Source organism: Lepisosteus oculatus, chromosome 27, assembly GCF_040954835.1.
Source record: "Lepisosteus oculatus isolate fLepOcu1 chromosome 27, fLepOcu1.hap2, whole genome shotgun sequence".
Lineage (NCBI taxonomy): Eukaryota > Metazoa > Chordata > Actinopteri > Semionotiformes > Lepisosteidae > Lepisosteus > Lepisosteus oculatus.
Window position 1 is genome coordinate 683,862 of NC_090722.1, and position 12,738 is coordinate 696,599.

The 12,738-nt window shown below is 43.9% G+C and overlaps 1 pseudogene; it reads left to right on the top strand.

The window, feature by feature from the left end:
* The first annotated feature begins 5,169 nt into the window (after positions 1–5,169).
* LOC138225399 (uncharacterized) lies at positions 5,170–8,452 on the top strand (annotated as a pseudogene).
* Positions 8,453–12,738: the final 4,286 nt, after the last annotated feature.

Genomic DNA, 12,738 nt, shown 5'->3' on the forward strand with positions numbered 1-12,738 from the left:
CGTACACTAATTACTAGCAGTAAATACTGATGTTTTGCTCCCTCTTATCACAAAAATATAAAAAATAATGTATTGTAGCTGGGATAAACTTTTTCGAACGTGTCTCTACCTGCAGCGACTCAGACACGGAATGGTTAAAGATGGCTGTTTCAGTAACCTAAAGTATATATCTAAAGTAATAATTTAACAATATATATAAATGTTTTAAGATATGTTTATGTTGTGAATGTCTGTAGATTGTATCTTATTTTTAGTTTTTGTTTTGTTTCAAATGGCCTTGCAGATTAGATACTGTATCAAGGAACAAAATAATTATCGCGCCCCGCTCCTCAATGGAATCACTTTAACTCTGTGTCTACAGTACATTGTGAACAAACCGGTTTCACAGGTATTTTCAACCCCCAACCAATGTTGTTTCATCGGTTGTTATCCTGTAAAGCGCTTTGAGGAGCCACCTTTAAAGGCGCTATATAAAATAAAGTTTTTTATTATTATTATTATTATTAATATTGATCATATTTTTCCTCCCAGAACTTGTAAATTGTTGTTGTTATTGTTGTTGTTATCCTGTAAAGCACTTTGAGAAGCATACTGTCCAGCTTGTCAGGTGCATTCTTTTGCAAAATAATAAATAGAGCTTTGGGCTTAATAGTGCTCCACTTACAGCAACCCAATGTAAATACATTTTGTCTCCAAATCCACCACCACTTGTATGAATCATAGCCCTGCCAAATGATGCAAATTCCACTGCAATGGTTGTGTGCAGGAATTATTCAGTTTGCAATCTCCATGTTCAAGTAAACACTGCTGTGTGCAAATGCAAATGCATTTAAAAAAAGTTTTTTTTAAAAAAGCCACCTTTAAAGGCACTATATAAAATAAAGTTTATTATTATTATATTGATGATATTCTTCTTCCCAGGACTTGTAAAATTGTTGTTGTTATTGTTGTTATCCTGTAAAGCGCTTTGAGAAGCATACTGTCCAGCATATTGTATTTCATTGCACTTTGACAGATCGTCACTTGTTGTTAGAATATCCCCCAAGAGGATATTCCCCCCAAGAGTATATAGAGGATATCCCCCAAGAGGTATCCAGGTAACAGTGAAACGGGCGTACAGTCTGGGGAGATCGCCCATTTTCCATGTAAATAGTTCCCTTGTTCCTCACCCCTTGGTGTCTCTCTCTCTCTCTCTCTCTCTCTCTCTCTCTCTGTCTCTCTCTCTGTCTATCTCTCTGCCCATTTTAGTATTGAATATTTATATGGAATTTTACCACTGAAGGGAAATCTTAGTAGCTGAGCATAAAAAGAATAGGAGCATACTGTAACGCATGTGAAGGCCATAAACAATATTAATTTTGGAACATAAACATACAGTATATGGCTGGTCTCTGTACAACATACACACCAGTATTCCATTTCTCCCTAAACATTTTAAGCATCGAAGTCCTTAACTAACGTGATACCGGAGTCAACAAGCATCCTCTAGAATTTGATTAAAAAAAACATTAATACTTTCGTTGGAGTTTAAATAAAGTTGATGTTTTATCTAGTGGCTGCTCGCTCGCCTGCGTCTGAAGAGCGGCTTCTAAACTGTGAAAACATGTGTCTGTCTTTCCGTAGGGGGAAGGGAATCTGATCTGCAAGGCCCTTTGGCTACAAAAGTAAAAAGAATGTGCTCGCTCTCTCTATCTCTCTTTTGATTATTACATCCAATAATCAAAAATGACACAATAAACATAATAACCATAATAACGACCAACCAACAAAAACAACCATATAAACATAATACCAACCAAAAACATAGATAACAACCACAATACAAAATCAAATATATCAAACCATTAAAGCAAAACTGTCCTCCAATTATCAACAAATCTCAATATCTTGTACGAATTATTCGTAATACAAACCAAACTTTCTTGGAAAAATGTCTTTTATGTAAACCATGTTTGCTATTAATTCATTTAGGGCTAGAATATGTTCATTGTCTTCCAATGAAAGAAGGGTTCCTTTCGCCGTAGTCGGGTTGACATTAGAAGCTTGCCACGCCCGGACTGTTACACCAACGCATTAGCATGTTAAAGCGATTTCATTGAGGAGCCTAGCTTTCTTAACTAGTAAGTACTGTACTTACTGGGTTTTGGAGGGGGGAAGGTGTCTTTCACCGGAAATCTCGCCCCCTTCTACTTTGAAAATACCTGTGAAACTGGTTTAATTCGTCACAGCCAGCCCTCCCGCAGAGAGGGGGGTTGTACTTGCAGTGCATCGGTATAGATGGGAAAGCCAGAGCCGACCGCTTCGCCGCCCATGTGTTATGCTCTTCGTTAATGTCTAAGCCGGAACACATCATTATATCTCATTTTGTATTTCTTAAAAAAAAATCGTTTGCCCAGCCTAACAGTATTGTTGTTATTGTTTTTATCCTGTAAAGCGCTTCAAGGAGCCACCTTTAAAGGCGCCATATACAATAAAGTTCATTATTATTACTATTGTAATAATACAATAGTATTATTGTATTATTGGACAGAGAGGTGAACATTATTACACAGATGACAACGATAGCAATTTACTTTGCATTGTGCATTGTGCTGCTGTAATACAGTTTTAAATAATTAAAAGTCTAAACAGTATCAGCTTTATCTATGGGTTTTAAATAAAGTCGATTTAAACGTGATTTAAATCAATATTTACGGCCATGATCACACTGATCTCTTTGTGTCTGTTCTCAAAAAGGGTTTCTCAACTCCAATAGCAGAAAAACAACAGAAATGAAACTCATTCAGAAACTAGGTTCACACCAGCCCCCTTCTCTCAATGACCAATTTTTCTTTGTGTAATCTTCTCTATTCTCATGCAGGTTTTGACTTCATACCTTTCTTCACCCTTCTCCACTTCCTGAGTGGCCTCTGCCTCTCTGCCCCTCCTGCCTCCTTCCCTCTCCAAGCTTTTGTTCTTCTGTGCTATTTAATCTCTGTCCTGTCTTTCTAACACCCGAAGAAGGCTTCACAGCCAAAACATGGAATAAACCTCTTACTTGTTCCTTTGTTGACATTACTGTCATTTCAGTGAGTGACACCTATCAAAGCAGCAAGATGCACAGCTAGTCTATCTCACTAGTTGGAAAAACTGTCAAGAACTAACAGGACTTCTAAAATGATATCTCATCAATGGTATGGTGCCTAAGGAAGACAGTTTCACTATTGCAAAAACAAATGTAGGAAATTGGAGATCACTTGTATGTGTAATACTTTATGAAACAATTGAGAAATGCGGTGTTTATAAGGGTGCACATTTAACTTTTGAGTGCCTTAAACCTCATACCTCATTTGCCTTATACAATTCAAATATAATTTCTGTATAGCCACTTTAGCACCAGGACAACAGCAAACTATAACACAACAACAGACTTTGGTCCATGTGTCTGATGCAGCGTTCTGGAGAAAAGCATTTACAACAACCATCATTTGTCTCTGTTAACACTTAAATACTTTGTCCTTTCTTGTTTTCTATTTGGTTCTTTTATCTCCAGACACATTTCTTTTGTATTTTACTTAGCTTATGCCCCCTTGTTAAAATGTTTTTTATGCTCCTGGAGATTTATTACATCGGGAGACTCTATGACCCCCATGACCAGCTTCCAGTAAATAACATGCAGTCTTCTAAGACACCCTGAGTTAATTTAAGTTCTATGAAATCTCGATCAGCACATTCAGGTTCAAATTTGTTTTCATATGTACAGTACCTACTGTAAGTACTTACTTGCATGTTTTCATCAAATGACATAACAAATTACATAAAAGATGACAATGTTGACATAGAAAATGACATCACAGATTATTGGAGACAGGAACATGGTAGCAGCTATGATTTTAAGCAGCATTCAGATAGCAGTGAGCAAAATTCAAGTAGTGGCCGTATTTTAGGTTCATTGCAAAAACAGAGGAGTGTAAGTTAATGGGAGTAGGAGAATTTAAGAGGAGTCTTTTTGCTGTGGCGAAGTATCCTAGAGGTTCAGGCTTTTACACTGCTAATTCTGCCAGAAGGAAGAAGAGGCAAAAGTGCATTCCCAGTGTGGTTTTGGTCTTTGATCATATTATTTGCCATTCTGAGGAAGAGTGTGGTAAAGATGATTTGGATGGAGTGAAGTTCTCTAACAGTGAGGTTACAGGTTTTAGGTGCTAGTAGTCAGATTCTGTCCAGTTATATACAGGATACACCCTGGATGGGACACTGGTGTCCCTCACTGGGTACAACACAGACAGAAATACACTCATACCAGGGCCAATTTTCCCAGACGCCCATTAACCTACCATTATGTCCTTGGACTGTGGGAGGAAACTGGAGCACCCGGGGGAAACTGACATGAACACAGGGAAAACATACAAACTCCACACACATAGCACCCCAGATATGGAACTGAACCCAGGGCTCCAGCACTGTGAGACAGCAATGCTAACCACTACACCACAGTGCTGCCAAAACTTAGCACGTTCTGCAATATATTTTTTAAATATATTTTTGTACCCTTTTCAATGTGTTTATTAATTCATTTAAAGGACAGTGTACTGTAGGTGGAAATTAGATACAGGGAGTACAAATAATATAGTCTATTTGGATTAAGAAAAGGTAAGTTCTTGCTTAAGTTTTTGAATAAGCATCAAATGAACATACAAAGAACATAAAGATGGTATATATGGAGTTTTTAATGAAAGTTCGGGAGGAATGAAGGCAGCCGTGCTCATTCGACACAGCTGCTGCAATTCTCACTAATCCCGACGTAAGCAACCGGTCTCCATAAATATCAAACGTCACCCTCTCCTCTTCCTCGTTCGTTTTCTGCATGGTTTGTTTTTGCCTAGCTCGAATCCGTGCTCCCTTCTCATGGATCTACAAATCCGCCGCTCGGATGAAGACCTTTTCTGCAGCGCAGGAGACTCTCCTCCCCTTCTCGTCCAGTCCACCCCCCACAGCTCCCCTCACCTCCGTCTCATCGCCTCCTTCAGCCGCCGTGCAACATCAGCGCCGCTCATCTCCCAGCCAGTCCTCACAAGATCCAACTCCTCGTCGAAGACTGCGTTCCGCCGTCGCAGTCCCTCTCTCATTACAAACCCAGCCTTCCCGTTCCTCCACGGCAAAATCTCCAAATAACCCCCGCTTCTCTTGAGGATGTCCCTGCCGCCGCGCTTCATGCACATCGGCTCCCCCTTCTCCTGGATCATCTCTCGCGATTTCCAACCGGACCGTAGCAAGCCTCCAGAGGATACTTCGAAAACATGGTGTCCATTTTAAAAGAAACGCTTCCAAAAAAAAAAAAAAAAAAGCTTTGTTTTCCCCGTACTTAACCGCAGTCTACACAAGGAAACATCAACTCCCCAGCTTCCCCCGGCGCTCTCTGATGACATCACCCGCGCCGCCGCCACTCATCCCAACGTGAGGACCCCGAGGCCGCCCGCGCCTCTGCCTGTCGCATCTTCTGTCTTGTCTTGTCCTGATATATCCGTGTCTGTCTCTTCCCCCAAGCAATCCATTCCTCTGCTGAACAACTGCACCTAGCCTCTCCCACCCAGCCTCCTGCCCTAAACTCCTTGCTGCCGAGTCTAAGGCCCCAGGCTCACGCCCCTCCCCCCCCCTTCTCCGCTTAATCTAATTTCTGCACTCTCCTGTCTCTACCTCCGGCGTCCAACACGGCTCAAGCTCCACCAGCTTGGTGCCTTCGGCCCCGGTTTCTTTTCTTTTGGCCCATGCTGCTGTCTCCACGGCCCGAAGGCCAGCTAGTAAACGACCCCCAGCTCAGCTAGCAGGCGGCCCTTACCCTCCCCCACCCCCTGGCGTCCAAGACGACTCGGCAGCCTCCTCAGTCCTTAACGCAGCCTTCGCTCTTGCTTCAATTCCCAGCAGTCTTCGGCTTCCATATCCCAAGCCACCGAGCTTCAGGCCCCAGATCCGTCAAACCCCTCCTACCACAATCTGCTTTCCGCTCTTCTTCTCTCCTCATCTTCTCCCTTCCCCGGTGTCCAACACGGCATCCGTCATCCCATGCCTTCGGCCCTGGATTGCAATCTCCCCTTTAGTAAGGACTTTTTTGTCTGAACAGCCGTTCCTCTCCCAGCTCCTCCTAACACACTAAAGTTTAGTCCTCCTCCCATTCCCTTTCCACTCCGGCAGCAAATTCTGAGGTGCGGACGTCAATCTAGCTCACTTTCTCTCTTCCTCCACTTACAACTCCGATTCTAGAACAGTCGACTGCGGCTCGATTTCCATTACTAAAATCTTCTGACCCTCACTCTGCTTCAGTCCTTCGAATTTCCGACTTCTGCTTGGCTTTCAGCATTTTCCACGACATCACGTGCTCCGCCTTTCCCCAACGTCGTCAGGAACTCGACGATTACATGCACAGCATCCCCGATCTATCCGTCCTTTTCGAGGGCTCCCTGTTCTACGATTACCATAAGCAGTTCTTGGCCGAGGCCGCTGCCCACCTACTCCAACGGAACCAGCGCACCTACTGGGGAGCCCTGGACATTGAGCTTTACTGTCGCACTTTCACTGGTGTCCAAGCTCTTTCCTGCGACTTCTGTTCCTCTTGGACACATTCATCAAATCTTTGCCCAGGTACCGTCCGCAAGCCCAACCTCGACTCGGCCCCTTCTCCCCCACAGCATCTATTCTCCCGCCAGGTCTTCTTCAAACCTTCCTGGTCCAAAGATGTTCGCAGTCGCCCCATCGTGATGATCAGAGGCCAACAAATTCCCAACATCTTCAATTCCTGTACACGTACCTCTCCCCTTCGTCACTTCCTTCACATTTGCAGCTTCTGCGGCGAAGCTCATGCTCGCTCTGCCTGCCCCTGCCGGCCCTTCCATGCTCGCTCCACCTTCAGCGTTCCCAAAAGACTACTGGCTTTTCTGTCTACCCCAATTGACATCCCCGCTCTTGTTTTCGGCCTGCTCCATCACCCCGACCCCTCTTCCACCCACATCTTACTCGACGGCCTTTCCTTCAGATTTTCCCCAGGCCCGTGCACACTTCCTTCTTCCTTTGTCTTTTGCAAAAAAATTTGCAATCTGCCACCGCCGATCCCCAGTCCGTTGATTCCTTGCTAGCATCCAAAGTCGAGAATGGTTTCACGATTGGCCCACTTGACTCTTCCCCATTCCCTGCATACCACATCAATCCCATTGGTATAGCGGTTCGTCTGGGCGCCCGGCTCGCTAAGGCCAACATCTCCAGTGCCGTTAAAATTATGCCTCCTGACCCAGACCTCTGGCACCTCTTCGGAGTTCATTGGCAGAACAAGTTCTTTGCAGTCCGCCTTACCTTCGGACGTAGGAGTAGCCCAAAAACATTTTCGGTACCTTAGCCGAAGCTCTCGGCTGGATCCCCTCGAATAACTATAAGCTTCCTTTTCTCGTCCACCTTCTCAACGATTTCCTTACCATAGACTTTCCTCACACCCCACTTGCAAGAGCCTCCACCACACTTCTTTCCGTTTTTAGGAAACTAGGGGTACCCCTTGCCATGGACAAAACAACTGGCCCCTCTCATATAATCCAATTCCTCGGGATCACCCTCAATTCCATCAATTTCTCCGCTTCTCTGCCTCGCGACAAAATCGACAGGATCCAGATGTATATCTCTATCTATTCTTCTGCCAAATTTCGCACAAAGAGGGAACTTCTCTCTCCACTCGGCCACCTCAATTACGCCATGCGTATCATCCCTCAAGGACGGTCTACCTTCTCAACCTCGCCTCTTCCGTGCCCTCTCTTTACCACCACGTAAGCCCTTCAGCCAACTGCAAATCCGAGCCCAGGCTTTGGCAGCTTTTCTTGGCCAACTCGAATGGCATATCTCTTTTCTACGATGACCTCCTCTCTGACACTGAAGATATCCAGCTTTTCACAGACGCAGCCCCCTCAGTCGGTTTCGGAGGCTATTACAAAGGCCAATGGTTTGCGGCCCCTCGGCCTCCTGATTTCTCTCCAATCCCTCTCGCCAACCAGTCATCAGCCTTGTTAGAAATATTTCCAATTGTTGTTGCTGCTTCTCTTTGGGGCCACAATTGGAAACATAAACCATCCTCATCCATTCGGCCATCCATGCAGTAGTTCATATAATCAACAAAGGAAGGTCTTCATCCCAATCCATCATGAAATTCCTCTGCCGCCTTAAATGGATTTCTCTCACACATCAATTCATTCGCGTAGCTGCTCACATTCCAGGTCACCTTAATGAGATAGCTGACTCTCTCTCTCGCTTCAGGAACTTGGCACCAGATGCAAGACCGAACCCGTGCACAGTATCTCCCTATTCGGAACTCACGTTCCTCCGAATTATCCTTTCCATCGCTATCTCCAGCCGGCCCAGCAAACTATCGCCCCTTGAACTCTCGATTCTTACTGCACTGCCTGAAAGGGCTTCCAATCCTTCCACCTCTCTGCTAACATAAAATTCTGTTCTTTCGACATTCTCACCGCATCATCCTTCGTTCGCTATCGTAGAAACTCACTCAAGGTACGAGCATCCGCCACCAAAGTATACCTGTGCGGCATCCACTCCTTTTCGGCACGATCCGTCCATCCCTTATCCACCCTCGAATCACTCTCCTTAAAGGCTTTTCAGTGGCTTGAAAATCACTTCCGAACCTACGCGCACCACTTACCTCAGACATCCTTGAATCCTGCATCAACGTCGTCCGGTTACCACTCACCCTGGGTCGACCGCCCTCTTGAATCTTTATTCTTGTTAGCCTTCTTTATCTTCCTAAGGTGCTCTGAAATTACCGCTAATTCCACATCCTTCGATCCTTCTCCTCAACCCTGCTTATCCAACATCTCCATCTCATCTTCCGAGACACTGACCTTCTATCTCAAGAAAAGCAAAACCAACCAACTCAGATCTGCCACTCTCATCTATTATTTCAAACTCTGTTCCTACATAAGCCCTTACGAGCCTCTATCCCATTACGCACATCTTCGCACCTCTGCCGGAGCTTTGCCTACTGCCCCTCTGTTCGCAAATGAGAAGGGCCGTATCATGATACCCTCCTAAACAATTCTCCGGGCACTCCTTTAGATCAGGGGCCGCATCCTCCGCCGCTCGCCAAGGCATACCCGAGTATCTCATCAAGCAACTCAGCCGTTGATCCTCCGAGGCTTACCATGCATACATTAAAACTAACCCCGGTATCCTCAAGCAGGCACTTTCTCTCCTCAGCTGAATTGGTCCAATAATCTTTTGTTTTTGTTTTTTCTGCACTGGTGACTGGGGGTCCCGCTTGGTTCTTTTGGGGGTCCTATCCTCCCCGTCCAACGGCCGGGAGGTTGGCCCTCAGCCAAGCGGGTTACGCCAAATCTCCACATCACAATAAATGATTCTAATTTCTCCCAAGCTTTCAGCTGCTGTCATTCCTCGTGAAATGGAGTTTTTAATGAAAGTTCGGGAGGAATGAAGGCAGCCGTGCTCATTCGACACAGCTGCTGCAATTCTCACTAATCCCGACGTAAGCAACCGGTCTCCATAAATATCAAACGTCACCCTCTCCTCTTCCTCGTTCGTTTTCTGCATCCCTCCTCCACCCCCTCTCCACCTTTGCAGCTACCCCATTGGTCGCATGGGGGTCCTATCCTCCCCGTCCAACGGCCGGGAGGTTGGCCCTCAGCCAAGCGGGTTACGCCAAATCTCCACATCACAACAAATGATTCTAATTTCTCCCAAGCTTTCAGCTGCTGTCATTCCTCGTGAATTAAATTTATACACACAAGCCACCAACAGGGGGAGCAGTTACAAGTACTACAAAATGAAGGCAGAATAGAAGGTATAATAATAATAATTAATTAATCATTATTGCTTACACTTATATAGCGCTTTTCTGGACACTCCACTCAAAGCGCTTTACAGATAATCGGGACTCCCCTCCACCACCACCAATATGCAGCATCCACCTGGATGATGCGACAGCAGCCATGGTGCACCAGAACACTCACCACACATCAGCTATCAGTGGGGAAGAAAGCAGAGTAATGAAATCAATTCATAGATGGGGATTATTAGGAGGCCATGATTGGTAAGGGCCAATGGGAAATTTGGCCAGGACGGCGGGGTTGCACCCCTACTCTTTTCGAGAGACACCCTGGGATTTTTAATGACCACAGAGAGTCATGACCTCTGTTTTAAATCTCATCTGAAGGACAGTACCTTTTTTTACTGTGTAGCATCCCCATCACTATACTGGGGTGTTAAGACCCACACAGACAGCAGGGTGAGCACTTTCTATTGGTCACACCAACACGTCTTCCAGCAGCAACCTTAGCTTTCCCAGGAGGTTTCCCATCCGGGTACTGGCCAGGCTCACATCTGCTTAAGTGGGTTGCCAGTTGTAAGCTGCAGGGAGATAATAACTGCTGGTTAAGAGAACAATGAGTGACTTCTCTGGGGTTGTATCCTTGAAAAGAACAGATTTTAACCCACCTAAACATTAAACCTACAGAGGACCCACACAATGTCTCCCAGTGTCAGTTATACCCTCAGCCATTCTCATTGGGAGTAATGTTAGGAGGTTATTTCAATGGTTAAATTATAGTGTCAATAAATTATCATTTTAATAGATAATGAGTGGCCAGACACGTCGGCCTCAGTTTCAGAACTTCTCCCTATTGCCAAAGCCCATGTAAGATATACTGTATGAAGTTTTTAACCCTGATGTAGTCCAAGTTTTGTTCCTGTGGCCTAAATGGTAATTTGTAATTGTGAAGTTAGTACAGTACATTGTACCATGAGCAAATTGATCATTAATGTTTTATGATGAGGTTGAACATTAGGAATACTTACGCAATTATTGTAATTATTGTAATGAGTTATAAAATCAGGAAATAGGGACTCATAAAATGAAATAAGATAAATATTGTAACAGAAAGAATAAGGTTTTGGATCCTGAGATGAAGTTAAACAGATGAGTTTATTGCATGCAAGGAACAATAAAGCCGAAGTCTTGTTTCCCGCAAGAAACAACAAAACCGAAGTATTGTTCAAAGTGCTGGTACAAACTTTAGGTTTATATAGTCCTTCCTTGCTGCTTCGGACGTCATTCGTTATTATGGCAAAGGGGGGAGGTCACGTGTTTGGCCAGTTTACAGCTTTTTGGCCAAATGGTCAGGGATTAAGTCCACAGGGGGTTCCCTAGCTCTCCTATCTCACATCTGGAATCCTTATCAGTTAACCCCCTTCCTGCCATAAACTCTAGCCTTAGAAGTCCAATCTTCATGCAGAAATGACTTAAAATTAACCCTGTCTTTACATCTTACTTCAATATAAACAATCAAATCTGAATAAGGTGCTGATACAGCTTGCACATTTAAAGATTTAAAATAATTTAATGGTGCCAAACGTTTGGGAGGGATGATGGCAGCCAATTTCAATCAGATGCAGCTGTCAGTAATTCACATCACTCTCGATTTAATTTCCTCTTCTAAAATACTGGAAATACTGAATGTGATCCACTTCTCTCCCTCACATACAGTACATCTTTCACATCCCTCCTCCAGCCCATCTCCACCTCTGCAGCTGCCCCTCGGTCACTCCTCACTCTGCCAAGAGATTAGCCAACAGACAAGTGGATGAAGCCAAATTTTCTCTAAAACATCTTTTCAGTACACTTGATACTTGCCCATTGTTATTCCTGAAGAGATACCATAAAGTTAGGGTTTACTGAGTGTGTTACTTATTCTGTTCCTCAGCGTTATAATAAAGTACAATTCAGACCATATACTTAACATCAAACAACATACTGTATTAAGGAACAAGTAATAGGTTCATTCCATGCTGAAAAGAGAAGAGAGAAAACACAACGTTTCGAAAGAAGGCTTCACAGCCAAAATGTTGTGTTTTCTCTCTTCTCTTTTCAGCATGAAATAAACCTATTACTTGTTCTTTTGCAGACTATGCATGCTGATGCAGCCACCCACCTAAACTAAATAGCATATTATACATGTACTGTAGCAATGTGAGGATTGATTTGAACAATTAGAAAGTGGAACAGTAAGTTGTGAGAGTGTTATGATGGAGTCAAGCAAGCACAATGACAAGGAGATGCACACTCAAATTCTAATCGTATACTGTAATATATGATTTATTAACACAATACCAAACCACCTGCTGTAATAATATTTGTGAATTCGTCGGATGAGACACGTTTGATCATTCACTTATGGATTACATTTTAAATTATGTAATTGATATAACTAATGATATCAGAAATATATAATATATAAGAATAGAGACAACACAGTTGTGCAGCAGTTAGCAGTGCCCTGGGGCCCTGTGGTGCTGTCTGAATGGAGTTTACATGTTGACCCTATGGTCACTTGGATTCCCATTGGGTGCTCTGGTTTTCTCCCACAGTCTAAAGACATGCAGATGGGTTCATGTTTGTATCTGTGTGTGCACTGTCATTCACCCATTGCTTGCCAGGATAGGTTCTAGCACCTAGACAAGTAGAAGAACAGTTACAGTCACAAGAGTTAACTAACGTTGGGTAAGGAAGTAAGATCTGAACAAAGTAGTCAATAGAGATCATTCCTTCCCTTCCTCTTTCAACTAGAGCTGTAGGGTCATTTTGGAGTGATCTCTGTGTCTCTTGGGCTGTGACAGGCTGTGTCCCTTACTCTTTCCCCTCTCTTATTCTTAGTTGTACTGAAATTTCGGAAAGAGTTGTGGATAAGGTGTGCAGATGTTCTG